Raw genomic sequence first — 6,590 nt, forward strand, 5'->3', positions numbered from 1 at the left:
CCTCCTAAAGAGTAGGTTTTTGTTTTATTTTTTTGGTTTGTTTAAAATACAAACCTGTAAACGTATTTGGTCTCGGATCTCCTACCTCCCCTGCAGCCCTAGATATGTCCTCGCAGGTACCACCCTACGATATACTGTGCATGTGTGTTTGTATGTACAATGGGGCAAAAAAGTATTTAGTCAGCCACCAATTGTGCAAGTTCTTCCGTTTACAAAGATGAGAGAGGCCTGTAATGTTCACCATAGGTACACTTCAACTATGAGAGACAGAATGAGACAACAAAGTCCATAAATCACATTGTCTGATTTTTAAAGAATTTATTTGCAAATTATGGTGGAAAATAAGTATTTGGTCAATAACAAAAGTTCATATCAATACTTTGTTATATACCCTTTGTTGGCAATGACAGAGGTCAAACATTTTCTGTAAGTTTTCACAAGGTTTTCACACACTGTTGCTGATATTTTGGACCATTCCTCCATGCAGATCTCCTCTAGAGCAGTGATGTTTTGGGGCTGTCGCTGGGAAACACGGACTTTCAACTCCCTCCAAAGGTTTTCTATGGGGTTGAGATCTGGAGACTGGCTAGGCCACTCCAGGACCTTGAAATGCTTCTTACGAAGCCACTCCTTCGTTGCCTGGGCGGTGTGTTTGGGATCATTGTCATGCTGAAAGACGTTTCATTTTTAATGCCCTTGCTGATGGAAGGAGGTTTTCACTCAAAATCTCACGATACATGGCCCCATTCATTCTTTCCTTTACACGGATCAGTCGTCCTGGTCCCTTTGCAGAAAAACAGCCCCAAAGCATGATGTTTCCACCCCCATGCTTCACCGTAGGTATGATGTTCTTTGGATGCAACTCAGCATTCTTTCTCCTCCAAACACGACGAGTTGAGTTTCTACCAAAAAGTTCTACCTTGGTTTCATCTGACCATATGACATTTGCCCAATCCTCTTCTGGATCATCCAAATGCTCTCTAGGAAACTTCAGACGGGCCCAGACATGTACTACTGGCTTAAGCAGGGGGACACGTCTGGCACTGCATGATTTGAGTCCCTGGCAGCGTAGTGTGTTACTGATGGTAGCCTTTGTTACTTTGGTCCCAGCTCTCTGCAGGTCATTCACTAGGTCCCCTCGTGTGGTCCTGGGATTTTTGCTCACCATTCTTGTTATCAGTTTGACACCACGGGGTGAGATCTTGCGTGGAGCCCCAGATCGAGGGAGATTATCAGTGCTCCTGAATGTTTTCCATTTTCGAATAATTGCTCCCACAGTTGATTTCTTCACAGCAAGCTGCTTGCCTATTGCAGATTCAGTCTTCCCAGCCTGGTGCAGGTCTACAATTTTGTTTCTGGTGTCCTTCGACAGCTCTTTGGTCTTGGCCAAGTTCAAACAGGTGCCATTAATACAGGTAACGAGTGGAGGAGGAGACTCTTAAAGAAGATGTTACAGGTCTGTGAAAGCCAGATATCTTGCTTGTTTGTAGGTGAGCAAATACTTATTTTACCGAGCAATTTACCAATGAATTCATTAGAAATCCTACAATGTGATTTCCTGTATTCTTTCCCCCCATTCTGTCTCTCATAGTTGAAGTGTACCTATGGTGAAAATTACCTTTTTAAGTGGGAGAACTTGCACAATTGGTGGCTGACTAAATACTTTTGTGCCCCACTGTATATATATTGTAGGGTGGTACCTGCGAGGAGGGGAGGTAGGAGATCCGAGACCAAATAGGTTTTCAGGTTTTTATTGAAAGAAAAAAAATACATTTTTATACATAGTTAATAGGGGTAGAACATGATTGGAACTGGCACCTTCTTATCATACATGCAGTATGTTAAGAGTTCTATGCAGCCCAGAAGTATTTTTTTCTGCTCTATGGGGACTGTACAGTACATAAACTTATTATAATAATTTATAATAATAAAAATAAAATTAACACAAACATTTGCCACTGTTTCTATATAAAATTATTGTGTATGAACACTGCCATCGAAACAACAAAAAATGGACATAGGGGAAGGAAGGCAAAACACAGGGATTAGGGTCCCAGAGAGAAACTATACAGGGATACTTGTGATACAGTCAGCTTGTACTTTAAAGACGACTGATATTTTTATTGTTATGGCTTATAGTATTAGAAACAAAATTCATTCCAAGCAGAATTCATTCCAAACAGATGATTTAAGCCAAAGTATATGAATAAAGAAACAAATTGTTCTCTGACAAATATATTTTGACAATGCTGTTAAAGCAGCTGACAAGATGACCATGTAGGAGGAAAATCTGATTGGGCAATGGCCATCTGCTTGTTTTTTTTGTCTTATTGGTCTTTTTTAACAATATGTGTCAGTATCAATTCCTGGGAAACATCCTCTTTGTAATGTCATAGATCACACAACAATGTAGTGTCAAGCTTCCTGATGCATTAAACCTGACGGATCTTTGGGCTTTGCATGATGTGACAGCCCTGTAGTTTCTCAGTGTTTCAAAAACATTACATTTAATCAACACCACTGGGTCACTTCATATTTTTTATTTTTTTATAGATATGTCAATGGAAAACATTATAAAATGGTATGTGTACAGCATGGATCAAAACAATGTGCAATGTAATTAACGGTACAGACACTATATATGTCATACTACAGCATGGTTGCTAAAGTGGACTTTTACATTTTTTGATGCATGTTCATGTCCATTTTGCATGCGCCGCAGTGCACTTTACTGCATGCAAATTGGTACACACATTATCTAGTTAGACGCCTATGTGAAAATGACTGAAGTGGACCTTTTATAATTACTGGGCCCTGGTCAAGTCTATATATGTTGGCCTCATGTGTCCACAAACCATACCTTTCCCGTTGCCCAACCTACATTAGCCAAGGATATGGAGCATCTATGTTGTGCCCTGTGAAGTGCTCGGATTCTGGGCAGCTGCCCATTAAAGATGCCTTAAAGTTAGCCCAGGCTGGAAGGGAGGATGAATGGGTATAAATGCTCACTATGAAGGGTGCTGCATGAGAAGAGGGTATGGCTGGGACATATCTCTGCACTTAGACCCCCATCAAGTTGCCTGATTTGGACCATTTCTCACCTCTCGAATACAAAGAAGATGAATTCTAAAAATGGTTTATATGAAATGTTTTGTGGCAGGGTTTGCAACACACAAGACATTTAAAGGCTCCACCTGGCTTTTTATCTTTGCTTAATTCCAAAATAAGCTTTCTGTTATGAAATGCATGTCGCCTGTACAAATAATTCAGTCAACTCCTCATAATCTATTGTTCATGAAAAGAACGATTTTGTAACTTTTGTAGTTCACAAACATAGTAATAAAAACATCATCATGGCAACTGTCACACTTACTAGTTAAATGTAGCCATTGTGCTTATGATGCACAGATGACCCCATGTTCCGATGACCTGTTCTTGGCCACACAAACCCTTTTTTGTGACTAATATAGGTGTGTTATGTAGTGTGGACAGATTGGCATGACTGTCAGAATGGATATTTAAGGGGTCATGGGATGCAATGAAAGGAAATGGGATGAGGCACATGTTTGGGAGGGAGAGGAAGCTGGACAAATGAAAGAGGAAACAGAAGTACAAAGATCTTGCAGATGGAATATTGAAGCAAATATTGGCAAACTGGCAAAACTGTAGCACTTTGTCCTAGAACTGCTTAGGTGGGAAGGATGGCCTGGGAGTGGGGGAGCAATTTCCCCCCTGAGCTGGTCCACAATTCTTCAAAATGGGCCATTCCACTCGTGGAGGTGGGTCATAAAAAGTGATGTTATGTGACCCCACTGTAAAAGCAGGAATGCTTGCCAGGGTTAGACTGGTAATTTTGATGTTCGTGCGGGGCATATTCAGCCAGTGGCCACACACTAAGTATGCAGTGATGTTGTGCTTTGGCCCACACAGTGTGTGCGAGCAGCTCGTAGGCTCCAGGCAAGGTAAAGGGTAAGGAAGTGAGGGAGGGAATTATGTGTGTATGCGTGTTAGGGTAAGTGTGTGTAAAAGGACCTCTCATAAAAAAATATGGGACCAAGTAAACTTATTTCATAGCCTTGGAGAAATACAGTTGGCTGTACTATACAACATGAGTAGAAAGAAAAGATGATGGCTTTGATTGCATCTACGGACTAAAAGTAAATAAGGATAAAAGAGTGTCAGCTCTTGCAGTTTTTCCAGACAAAGTTGCCTCTACTTAAATCAACAGTGCCCACTTGGCATTAACAATGATTGATAAAGCAGTGGGACATATGTTTGCAATATAGCTCCAGGGATGAGTGGCAAGGAATGGTTTTAGCACAAGCGCCAATTATTAATCCTTGGGTCTATATAGCCTATGAAAATGACTTTAATACATGTACCAACTTTAGACAACTACAAGAAATGAGTTCTCCACATCATACAAAACTCTCTTCAAGCTGAATGAGAGCCTGGAGAAGTTGTGGACAATCTAATAGAAAAGCAAGTAGAATATGCCAAAGAAGATGGCTCAAAAAGAACTGGGATGGTTATTCATCAGGTGGAACCCCTCTGTTGATTTCATCAAATTTGGTGAGAACAAGGGAATTTGTAACTGTGCTAACATAATTGCAAAAGGGGTTTTCTAAGGATTAAGTAGCCTTTTAAATTTAAATTTGGATTAGCTAATACAACGTGCCTCTGTACTCCTATAAAGATATTTCATTAAAAATCAGCCGTTTCCAGCTACAATAGTCATTTAGAACATTAACAATGTCTACACTATATTAATTCATCCATTTGATGTGATTTTAATTATAAAACCTTGCTTCCCAAGGTATCAGGGAGTTCCTAATGCATTTTCTGCATCAATAACAATACATCTATAAAACCAAACAATTACAATAATGTACTGTAAAGCCACAGAATGTCCCAGAGGTTCTATAGCAACCTCAGCTTAGCTAATAGTAACTTTGTGTAAAGTGTAATCCTCTTTTGGACTAACCTGGATCCAAGGCAAGTCTTTGGCTTGGTTACCTCCATATTGGTGCTAACCTATTGTCAGGATTCCACCCTGGATTTTGTATTCATGTATAGGTGTCATATCCATTGTAGCCTCTAGAGGCCACCTGTCAGATCACAATACCGTGTTTGCCAACGACCTGACCAGCTGAATCTGCTCACCTGGGTGCAACCCTAAATACCTGCTTCCACCTTTCCGGGCCTTTGCATTGCAGGTTATCTGCTTTCTGCTGTAGCTGTGTGTTTAGGCCCTGATTACTGTTGCTTTTCAAACATGGATTTAAGGCAGCAGGCTGCCTCCCTTAAGCGCGAGTAATATTTGTTGCTCTGGCAAAAGGAAAATGCCTGCAACCTTCAAATTTGTGTCTGTTAAGGACGGGAGACTTCCTTTGATCAAGATTGGAGTTCCTGAAAAAGGGATTGAAGAGAAAGGAACAAAGTGTGTTGTAGAGGAGGTGCTAATTAAAACACTTGGATGGGATCTTAGACATCTACTGCCTGTAAGACCAAGTTAAGGGTACATATACAGTAACACTACAGAACATCAGTGTGTGTCACAACATCTATAAGAACCTCAGAGGAAAGAAAGATGACCCTTGATTGAATGGACTCTTTACGTATGTGGTGAGGAAAGCCCTCTTACTGTCCAAATGTATTACCCATAGGTGTCTGATGAATCTATCATACCATGGCTGTATCGGTATTGTAACAAAGTATCTAACCCACAGAATGTATGGATTGAGATAATGATTTGGAACAGTAAGAGGAGGTTCCTTGTGCAGTTAAAAGAGCACAAGGAAGGGGTCGGTGGAATAGTTCATCCTCCCCAGAGTTTCTCCATCGGTAGCAACAAAGGATACTGTTTCTACCCAGGGATGCAGGAGTTGTGTGGGCTATGGGCACACTCAAGCGACCTGCACAGCCATCCCTAGGCCCTTATGCAGGAACTGTGGGAAATGGGGCCACCTCACCGCTAGCTTTGATAAGTTGTGCAACGGATGTGGTAAGCCAGACCATGTAATGTATATAAGGACTGTCCCAGCAAGCTCCGGCAGTCCTGGGCAGATAAGGCTGCTGGATGGCCTGGGAAATTAGATCCAAGGTCCAAGTAAGCCTTCCTCTACAGCTGACCTGAAGGAGCCTGTGATGGTGATGCCACCACTGGATGATCCTACTGTGCTGGTTGCACTGGGATCAGTAATGCCAAGCAATCAGACAAAGGAACAGGCTGTTTAGGGTCCAATGGATCCCTCCCCAGTGTTTTAAAATCCCTGTGTAGGTCCTTCTTCCAGCCATGAGAGTCACACTCCTGTGGGAGACCTTGAGAGCATTCTTGATGACAGAGATGGAAAGTCCAGCAGTGACATCTCACCATAAAGTCCAGAACAAGTGTTAACTACAGCTGTTATAGAGGAAACTGTCCAATAACTAATCTCCATTAACCCTGCGCATATGATTGCTCTGATGGAAGCGGATGTGGAATATCCAGCTGGTCCCGTGCCTAAGAGGGGGAGGTCATACAGTGAATCCTATTTGGCACCCCTTCTGGAGGCTGAAGTGGAGGTCCTGGGAGACAACGCGGAAGAGAA

The 6,590-nt window shown here is 41.7% G+C and overlaps 1 pseudogene; it reads left to right on the forward strand.

Moving 5' to 3' along the window:
- Positions 1–1,525: 1,525 nt before the first annotated feature.
- On the forward strand, positions 1,526–6,378 carry LOC128468225 (spindlin-1-like; annotated as a pseudogene).
- Positions 6,379–6,590: the final 212 nt, after the last annotated feature.

The sequence above is a fragment of the Spea bombifrons genome, chromosome 11 (assembly GCF_027358695.1).
Source record: "Spea bombifrons isolate aSpeBom1 chromosome 11, aSpeBom1.2.pri, whole genome shotgun sequence".
Classification (NCBI taxonomy): Eukaryota; Metazoa; Chordata; class Amphibia; order Anura; family Pelobatidae; genus Spea; species Spea bombifrons.